Genomic DNA, 10,828 nt, shown 5'->3' with positions numbered 1-10,828 from the left:
GGCCTGCAAATGTAACGGGCAGGGAATTTAAAATAAATAAATTAAATAAAATAAACCTACTTATGAAAATGAATTTATGAAGTATTACTATGAGTTTCTATTTTGTAAAATAAGTGACACAGAGACTCAGGGACCTCAGCTGAGCTGTAAAAAACCAAACAAACAAAAAACAGCAAAAGGTGGGAAAGGCAGAGACTCAAAAACTGAAGAGAGATGAGGGAGAAAGTGAAAGCTGAATGTAGACATTGTGTTGGTGAATATATTACCACTTCCACCCTCTTTCATACATCTCTTAACTCTTCCCTAAATCATAGGCCAGAGTCCTATCTTTTCAGGACCTTTCAGAAATCCTTACTCAGATTAAACCTCAGGGCTCCTGTATATATACCTTGCAGGTAGCTGTTAATAATAGTTCCCAGTCAGCTTCGAAGAGACAGTCCCATACAATTTATTAGTAAACAAATGTTTAATACTCACAGAAAAGATTGTAAATACTATTTGGAATACTTATAACATCTTAAACAGAAGCTATTAGATAGTAAATCTATTGGTGTTCCTTAATCAGACTCTCTCACTTTGTTGCTGTTACATATATTTAAATGTAAACTGTCCACATAATTTACACTTCTCTCCTTTAGAACATACATATAAACACATTCTCCTCTAATTTACTTTCAGAGATGATTTCTAGTCTCTATAACGTGGCCATGATGTGTAGCTTGTGTAACCAGGACCCTTCAGACCTTGAGAAGAATGGCAGCATCTCAGTTCATTTCCACACTTCAAAGCCTTGTCAGTAAAACAAAAGTCTGGGGATCCTTACAATTGGCACCATGCCAGCCCTTGGGTTAATAGTTGACTGGTGTCCTCAGTTGCTGGTAAGATAGGAAATCTGTAGCCTGTATCAAAAACAGCACAAGTGTTAGCACCATAAAACTTCCATTCTCTAGATTTCTAAAACGCTCTCACTATCTTCTCAGTTTATATATCTTAGTCCAGCTAAGTCAGGTAAGAATTTTCAAATCTTCACCTCACTGAACTTTTCCCCTGTTCTCTACATAATTGGTACATGTAAAAGCTAAATGTATAAATTCAACAGGCTGTGAATCCTCCTTCCCCCAGTTCTCTAGGTCCATACAAGACAGTGTGGTGAACCAAATGTTACCCTAATTAAGGGCTATCTCAGTAAATAAAACTGGACTAGCACTGAACTGTATCCAATGTGGTACAGGGATTGGGACCCAGTCTTCAGAGCAGACCCGTCTCTTGGTCCTGTGTGGATCAGCAGGTGAGTCCACAGGGCTGTATTTGGGTATTTCTATGCTGCAGTGTGTACCCACATACTGGCTTGTGGACATGTGGGAACATGTTAGCAAAGCCTGCCTCCAAGATTTCACATTGCAGAGCTACACATGGCCACATCCTGTATACCCACAGCCATACTGGTGCTGCAGTTACACAAGTTTTGTGCTAGTATTTTGGGGGATGTATCTCATGGTTCTTAGCACCTGGCCAGCTATAGCTGCTTTAGGAATTGGTTCACAGAGTATTGTGGGAGACCTTGTCGGTTCTGTCCGAATCCCTGTTTGGAGGAGGTTTTAGTCCAGAAAGCCATTTAGCTAAGGCACCTCCGGCTCTACACACTCCTCACTTCTGTCCCTTCCAACCAGGGGACAAATCAGTAGTGTAGTCCAGGGTAAACACAGGTAAACAGTGATTATCCATTTATCATTTGGGGAATATGGAGTTTAGGTGAGTTTACCAACTTTTTTTTTTTTACCACTACACCACTGGGAAAGCCAAGGATCCACAGAATGAATTGCTTCTATAACTCTTATATTTGTTAACCTCTGCCCCTCTAAGCTCTGATAGGTTCTGCTCTCAGGATGTACAGGATTGTTTGACATAAATGAAAGCTTACACATCTTCAGAAACAGCTACTGGGCATGTCCAGTAACTGTCACAGATGTTTTGGGGCTCTTCTAGTTGAGCCCTGCACATGTGCAGATATAGTTTCTACCAATTCATGAATTCAAATAAAAATTAATCTCTCTTTCTTTCAACTTAAAAAAAATCATATACTACAGTTTAAAGCAAATGGAAAGGATTAAGAGCATAACGCCAGTTGTTGATTATGTTCCATATCTACCCAGTCTCTCAACTTAGTCTGTTTTCACATGGCTGAACTGTGACCCTATGCTTTTTCATTTTTCAGTATGCTTCAAACTCTTTTTTCTGTCTAAACAGTAAGGCAAATCCTAATGAAGGAGCTAGAAAAGGCATGTTGGAAGTGAGGATTGACTCTGATGTCTACACTACCCACTGCATCGGCGGGTAGTGATCAATCTATTGGGAATCGATTTATCGTGTCTAGTGTAGACGCAATAAAATCGATCCCCGATTGCTCTGCCATCGACTCCGGAACTCCACAGTGGCGAGGGTACGTCTACACTACCCGCCGTATCAGCAAGTAGAGATTGATCTATCAGGGATTGATTTATCACATGTAGTGTAGAAGCAATAAATCGATCCCCGATAGCTCTCCCGTCAACTGCTGAACTCCAGCTTGGTGAGAGGCAGAAGCAAAGTCAATGGGGGAGCCACGGCGCACTGCGAGGACGCAAAGTAAGTAATTTTAATTCGATCTAAGATACGTCGACTTCAGCTACGCTAGTCTTGTAGCTGAAGTTGCGTATCTTAGATCGACCCCCCCCCTCCCACCAGTGTAGACCAGGCCCAAGAGGCGGAAGCGGAGTCAGTGGGGGAACGGCAGCAGTCGACTCGCTGCTGTGCTCATGGCCAAGCAATTCAACCTAAGATACACTGACTTCAGCTACGCTATTCGCGTAGCTGAAGTTGCGTATCTTAGGTTGACCCCCCACCCAGTGTAGACCTAGCCATAAAGTAGGCTCAAGAGGAACATCTGAAACTGACACCAGAAAAGCTTTGAAAAAGGAAACAAGAGAGGATCAAAAAAGCCCCTGAAGAGTGACAAAGATCCACCTACAGCAAGGAGCACAATAGAACCAAAAGAAATATTAGGATGTCTCAAAGCAAATGCTGGAGAGGGAGAAAACAATCTCTACACTTTTCCCTTAGGTGTTTTCTGCCTGTCTCAACTCCTTCCTACTGTTTTCTCCACAGATCCAGTGCTTTTAACTATTTAGACAAGTGTGGTCCTCATTCCCATGTTCTTTTTTATGTATTCTGCCACCCTTTTTCTCCTTGTTCTTGTCACAACCCCACAGGTCTTGAATCTAGGTCCACAGCATTTCTGGATGATTGTTGCCTCTTTGCATGTATCCAGCAGTATACTGTGAACTAACTGAGCAGGAGAGACCATGAAACCTGAAGTTACATCAGGGAGCGCTTCCCTGGACCTGACTAGAGGGAGACCATGACCTCTGATTGGTCAAGGCTTCCTATTTAAATCCTAAGAGAGCCACAGGATTTTGGGGTGTGTGTCAGTTACTGTGAGTCGTGAGTGGTGCATTTATTACAATAGCTATGTGAGTGCTACAGATAGCTTCTAGTGAAATGCCAGTTACACTAGAAATTAAACCACTGGATGTAACTTTCTGAGCCAAAGTTAATGGGAACAACAATGATGAACTATCAAATAAATATATGAGGAATGTTAGGAATTCAATAGGTGAACTATAGCACACAATGTTAGAATGCCAAATGCTGTTCCAGTTAAAGTGTGGAAGAAGGATTTGAAAGATAAGGAAAAGTTGAATGAAGTCAAAACTTTTAGTTATGGAAAAGTTAGTTGTGAATGGAAAGTTGCATATCCAAATGTAGATTTAGATTTATTTTATAAAGTTAAGGGTGAAAAAGGGACAGTGTTAAAAATAAAATGTTTCAGTATATAGATGGAAAGTGGAGTCAGTTTTGTCAACTATATATATATGGGTTCAAAAAAGGGGAAAAAAACAACAAAAACCAGGGAGTAGGGATGGCAGACTGCATACCAAAATTGGGAATTAGTACATCTAAAAGAATATCTGATTAAGTAGCTGTCATGACAGCTGACCTAGTAGCAAAACATGCTAGCATTAAATTGGATCTGGGATGTACACTCAGCAGCAGCAGTAATTTTATTAAATTCAATCTCAGGCCTCATGGTGATAAAAAGTTGTGTCATAGTATGTAGAAATGATTTAATCAATGAAATTATATTTTTAATAACAGAGTTAGTATAGATGGGGATACATGTAGCTTGGATCCCAGTGCATATTGGAGTAATGGAACAAAATGGTGTGCAAAGCAGCTAAAAATGCTGTCAGAAATGGAAGGAGTGAATAGAAATGCCCATGAGTAAATCCTAATACAGAACAATTTAAAGGGGAACCGCAAAAAACTTGAATTAATGAAAAACAGGAAAAAGGGTTTTTTTGTATTGTGACTTAGAGTTGAGGATTATCACTAAGGCTAAGTTTTTTCTCATGGATATTTATAGTAAAAGTCATGGACAGGTCAGGGGAGTAAACAAAAAAAATCACTGAAGCCTGTGACCTGTCCATGACTTTCACTAAAAATATCCTTGAAAAAAGGAGTAGGTGGGTTCAGCACCCACTGCTGCTGGGGTGGTGCCTGGGAGCTCTGGGGTCCCCTTGCCCCCAGGGCAGCTCGGAGCTGCAGGGTTCCCCAGCAGCTGGCTGGGGCTGGGCAACTGCAGGGAGTCCCCGCTGCCTACCCTGGCTGGACAGCTACAGGGGCTGGGCAGCTGCAGGGATTACCAGCCCCCTCGCCACAGCTGGGCAGCTGGAGGGTAACCCCAACAGGGATGGGGGCTGGGAGCCGCGGGGCAGTGCTGGCTGGGAGCAGAAAATGTCATGAAGGTCAATGAAAGTCATGGATTCTGTGACTTCTGTGACCTCCATGACATAATTGTGGCCTTAATTATGACATGCTTCAGGACCTGAATAGGACTAATGAACAGGGGCGGCTCTACGTTTTTGGCCGCCCCAAGCAGTCATGCGCGGGAGGCGCCCCGGAGCCGCGGGAGCAGCGGACCTCCCGCGGGCATGACTGCAGAGGGACCGCTGGTCCCGCGTGGCTCGGCTGGACCTCCCGCGGCTGCGGCCGGTTCGCGGGTCCGGCGGCTCCGCTTGAGCTGCCGCAGTCATGGCGGCGGGGGGTCCAGCCGAGCCGCGGGACGAGCGCCCCCTCCGCAGTCATGCCAGCGGGAGGTCCAGTCGTCCCGGCTCCGTGGACCTCCCAGGCATGACTGCGGCAGGACCACCGGCCCAGCCTGCCGCCCCCCCCCGGCCGCAGGGGACGCCACCTAGATTTTGCCGCCCTAGGCACCAGCTTGTTTTGCTGGTGCCTAGAGCCGCCCCTGCTAATGAAGTGCTTTAGTTTAGAGTGCTAACTGGCCATTGTAGCTTAAACAAAAATCTTTTTCAAATAAATAAACACAAAGATGGATTGTGTGTATTACATAAGGTGGAAGAAACAATTGATCACCTTTTATGGGTGGCTTTGATAAAGAAAGGGAAAAGCTTTTAGAAAAGTTCATTCATCTGAAGGTAAAAAAATATGTTATTTAGTAAAAACTTCAGGGAAAAGGAGTATATTATTAAAAAGGCACTGTTACATTATCTGCAAGGGCATAGAGAAAGGATATAAACCACTAAGTATTGAATAATTATAGTTGCTGGCAGGTATAGATTATTCAGTTAAGTCTGCTTCGCCATAAAAAAGAGAAAAAGAAAAAGAAAGGAAGTTGTCTGCACAACTGGGCTTTTCCTTGCTGGTATACTGGACCCTGTTTTCTCTCCTGACTCCTAAAATCAGTTTGCCTGCCTTGCTCCTGGTTCCTCTCTTTCTGTCTTGTTCCCGATTCTTGATTCTGGAGTTCAGCGTTGACCCTTGGCTCAACTCTCAATGTTCTATGCTTTTGTATTAGATTTCTTTGTGGGGGGAGTTGTTTTTGTTTTTACTGTCTCCACTTTTCTTCTGCTGGATCTTGCCCCCACCCTATAATCTATACTCCCCTTTTTACTCCTACCTACATCTCACCCTGCCTATCTTCTCAGCACTAAAAGTTTGTGGGTGTCTCTTTCTGCTCCCATTACCTCACCCAAATGCTTGTGCACATTTCTTTGTATCTCAGATCTTAAATCTATATTTTTCTCATTCTGCCCTAACATACCCCTGGGATCATGTAAAACCCCCTTAGATGGACCTCCAAGAAATTGACTCCATGGAATTTGGGGCACTTGAGGGGTTGAAACAGGGGAAAAGCCTCTTTCTATAATAGTATTATTCCTTGCAATGGATTTTTGTTTTAAAGCTTCAGAGTTCCCTCTGGCTAGGGTGACCAGACGTCCCGATTTTATCGGGACTGTCCCGATATTTGCTTGTTTGTCCCGCGTCCCGACCAATGTTAGGTCGGGACACTGGACAAACAAGCAAAGGCTCCGGAGCCCAGAAGGGCTCGCGCCCTCCCCCGCCCTGACTCTGCCCCCTCCTTCCCCCCATTGGCTCCCTCCCCAAATCCCCGCCTCTTGCCAAGCATGCCATGGCCAGGAGACGCAGGGGAGTGCGGGGCCGGGGTGAGTGTGAGTCTGGCCTGGCCCCGAGCAGGCAGGACTCGGTACCTGAAGGGAGAGTAGGGGGGCGGCCCGCGGGGCCAGGCGGCGGCTGTTCTCCCCACCTGGGCAGTGGGACTCAGGAGCAGCCGCTGCTGCAGCTCCCACTGCCGCGGGGGGAGGAAGCGGCCAAGCACGTGGCACTCAGCGGCTGCGGCTTTGGCACCCGGGCCAGAACCCCCCAAGCCCGGGCCTGCTGCAGGGACCCAGCAGCGCGCACGCTGCGCCCAGCCCCTGGCCAGTCGTGTCTGGGCTGGCTGCCCGGCTGGTGCAATCCCGCAGCGGAGTCACCGGCAGCCCAGCCCCATTCGTTCTCCTGCGGGACCCAAGCGGGATGGGGGGGGGCTGGGGCCTGCTGCCCCCACTCCGGGGCCACCTGTGGGATTGCACCAGCTGGGCAGCCAGCCCAGACGCGACTGGCCAGGGGCTGGGTGCGCGCTGGGTCCCCGCAGCAGGCCCGGGCTCAGGGGGTTAACGGGTGCTAGAGCCGCAGCCGCCAAGCTTGGCCAGCGGCCGCTTCCTCCCCCCGCAGCAGTGGGAGCTGCAGCAGCGGCTGCTCCCAAGTCCCGCTGCCCAGGTGGGGAGAACAACCGCCGCCTGGCCCTGCAGGCCGCCCCCTACTCTCCCTCCAGGTACTGCGCCCGAGTCCTGCCTGCTTGGGGCCAGGCCAGACTCACACTCACCCCAGCCCCGCGCTCCCCTGAGTCTCCCGGGCCTCCCTCCAGCGCTTGCGGAGGGAGGAGGAATTGGGGGTGGGGGATTTTTTTTTTTTTTGCTCTGCCTCCATTTTTTCCCCCTCTGTCCCTGTCCCCCCCCCACCCATGTCCCGATATTTGACCTGGGTGATCTGGTCACCCTACCTCTGGCATCCCTTCCTACTAACATCATGGCAGCTTCAGTTCTGCCTCTTTTCCCCAGACATCCCCAGATCTACAGGCAAACCCCTACCTCTTCCCACTATATACCCATCCACCCTGAAAGGGTGAGTCCCTGAAAATTTCACTCTTAAAACACTTTTATTCTGAGGTGCTTCCCGGAGCTCTCATTGTCTGGGAACGGTGAACTGTGGCCACTGGGATCTGCGAGCGAACGTACCTGCGGATGCGCAGGTAAACAAGGCGTCTCACGGCCTGCCAAGCCACAACCCAAGTTTGGGAACCCCTATCTTAGATTAAGCTGGCTTAGAAGCACATGGGTTAGGTTAGGTCCAATTGCAACAGACTAGTGACCATGTACTAAGGGGCCTCAGCCAGATCTGTAACACCTTTTGTTGTAATTGGCTCACCCTTAGAAAGGAAAACAATTCAACCAACCAACCAACCAAAATGCATTTAAATGACATCAGCTACATAAAAACTGAGAGAAGGAAACAGAGAGAGTCCAAAGACATTAAACATAAACATAAACAACATCTAACTAGTTTTCTGAACTCTAAAATGCAAAATACACTTTGATTTGTGTGGTTTCAGAAAACACTAACTCTGTGAGATCGTTCTATTTCTAGCAAAGATGTTAAATGGCTAATATATGCTGCTTTATAGAAGTTGTAAAACATAGTGTCAGGTGAGAAAATCCTTGGAAATGAGTAGAGAAGAAGCTGGAGTCCAAGCCTTCCTGTCTGAAAAAGAAAACAGGTGGGTTGCTTGCATGGATCCCAAAGAAAATCCTCTACATTTATAGGGATCTGCACATGGTGACACGGTGGAAAGGAAAGAGGGGAAGGCAGGAACACACTACACTTAACTTCCTCTATAGCAACCAAGAGGAAAATCAATGTGGAAGTGTATTAAGTTTTTCATAGGACACTTGAACAGTATGGGACTTTCCTTTAGGGAAATGTGTTCAGGGCAGGGGAAAGAAAAGGAAGTCTCTGGCAGAGTGATTACAAGGAAGCAGGGAGCAGCATGAAGGATAAAAGTATGGTGCAGAGGCACAAAGAGCTAGATTCAAGGGGTCTTAGGCACTTAGAGCGGTAATTAAGCACCTACGTCCAGCAGGCCACTGGCCTACAGAATCAGTCTCTCTGTAGCCCATGAGTATTTATTTGTACAAAGTAGAACAGTTTCAGCAGGAAAGACTAAGAGAAACCCTCTCCATTATGGCCACTAGCCTGTTAGTTAGTACACTCTCCTGGGAGGCAGGAGACTTGGGTTTGAGTCCCTGCTTCATATCACAGGGATTCAAATCTGCATGTCTCACCTCCTAAGTGACTGTTCTAACTGCTGGGCTGTTGGCTGTTCTGGGGCGGGCTCTCATTCTCCTTTCTCCTCTCCCAGGAAAGGACTGACATGGCTTAGGTGCCTAGCTCAAGGAGATGGTTCATACCTGAGAATCCCAAGTGGAGAGAGATGCTTCCCTCTGGGTCTGAGTTAGGCACTTAACATCCTTTGAGGGGAGGGGCTTAGGCCTCACCGCTCTCCTTAGCATTTCCTACTATCTGGATTAGGTGGCTCCCCACTTAGTTTGCTGGTTTCTGAGAAACCCATTGTCAAGTGACTAACTCTCCCCATCCACTGTATGGAAAGCCTGACCTAGACTCAGGAATTCCATGACTGGAGAATGCCTAAAAGGTATGTCTTGCAACCCCTAATCCAGATGTACCTCAGATCCTCTTGACTAATAGCCCTGCCCTTAAGTTGATACCCTGAGATCTATGTGTGTAGATGGCTACATATTCTTTTCCTGCACATTCCATGAGTGATAAAGTCTAGTTCCCAACAGAATAATGTGGTTATTACTACCTCTTCCTTTAGGTATTTGCACAGGATTGGACCCCTGTCTCATAGTTGGAGCATTTAGGACATGGATTCTGGGTTCAGTCATTTGGAACCAAAGACATATATAGCTTTCCTACTGACTGTTATGCATGTATCCATCTACAAATGCATCATGGTAACTATTTCTGTAAAGTCTCTCCCAAATATCTGATACAGTCTCTATGAATTCACTCAAGTGTTTTATAATATTTCTCAAATAATAACTTACTATTATTCAGCAATTCAATTTTAGTTTTGAGTAGTCACAAATTATTTTTCTTCCATAACAGTTGGATTCTTGGTTAGTACAGACAGAAGGGAAAAAAACAAACAAAAAAAAACCCTGAGAATATTTTTTTTTCCAATTTAAACTGTATTGTGTATTTTAGCTATTTTCTTTCAAGATGATATTTTAAACATATTTAGCTGAAGAAATTGTTTCAGTATTTATTAGAATCTTCTTTGAGATTCTATCTCATGTTTCTGTCATTTTGAATTTGTGACCAAGGAAAAGTGTTGTATTTCTGGATACAACATTTCTGGATACAATCTATTGTTTGCTCTTGCTGTATGTATCATCATTCTACCATTTACACAGTCTAAATCCTTTGTCCAGCCCTTGAATAGGGAAGTTCAAAGGAAACTCTCCTTTTTAAGATGCTATGAAGGAACTGAGCACAGTCAGTCCTAACACTGAAGTATGATTTTATGCTTCTAGTGTTATCAGCTAGCCCAATGGGAGTAAGGGATCAGGGCTATAGCCCAGCCCTTCTTTTCACATCCACTATTAGATCTGACTAGCTAAAGAATGGGGTTCACACTCTACCCCCCATATGCATTAGATAACTCCAGACTGATGTATGTCATCAATCTGCCTTTCTTTCCATTCTGTAAAGGCTCTTGAGCTTTATTCTCCCCTCTCCTGAGATCATTATTACTAGCTCCCACTACAGTGATTTACCAGGTCCCATAAGATGAGAGTGGGAATAGAACTCTTCCTTGAACAACAATCTTACATTAGGCTGCATACTGTGGTCAATGGGATGGTATTGGAAAAATGGTTTAATACACATTCTGAATTCTCATACTCCTCCTCAGCCCCTTCTTTACACTAGCCTGGATATTGACAACCTCAGACTTGTTTCCAGAGACAGGTCTATTACAAGGCACCATCATTAGGGATGGATGGATAGTTTTAGTTACAAATAAGAAACCTTCCAAAGATTTTCCAGAACATATTTATTGCTAATTATTTATTATTCATTAAGTGGTGCCAATATTTTTCTAGGTGCTTTTGCAGACTAGTAGGATGGCAAGGCATGAACTGAATCCATTCTGAGCCTGACATCCCATTTTCTACTGATGCCCCTGATTTGCAATTTTACACTATACATACTCTTTCCAAGCACACAAACAATGTTTAATGAACTGAAATAAATTGAAACTTTCATAATCTCTTTAAAAATGTATACA

At 45.3% G+C, this 10,828-nt stretch overlaps 1 long non-coding RNA gene across 1 annotated transcript in view; it reads right to left on the bottom strand.

Annotated features, from left to right (window-relative positions):
• Nucleotides 1-561: 561 nt before the first annotated feature.
• LOC120390343 overlaps nt 562-10,828 on the bottom strand; it is a 71,181-nt gene continuing 60,914 nt past the window's right edge. Inside the window, exon 6 of the long non-coding RNA XR_005591066.1 lies at nt 562-899. This is a non-coding gene — a long non-coding RNA (uncharacterized LOC120390343). The remainder of the gene's footprint in view (nt 900-10,828) is intronic.

Source organism: Mauremys reevesii, linkage group 1 (genome assembly GCF_016161935.1).
Source record: "Mauremys reevesii isolate NIE-2019 linkage group 1, ASM1616193v1, whole genome shotgun sequence".
Classification (NCBI taxonomy): domain Eukaryota; kingdom Metazoa; phylum Chordata; order Testudines; family Geoemydidae; genus Mauremys; species Mauremys reevesii.
This window is presented reverse-complemented; position numbering and strand designations above follow the sequence as displayed.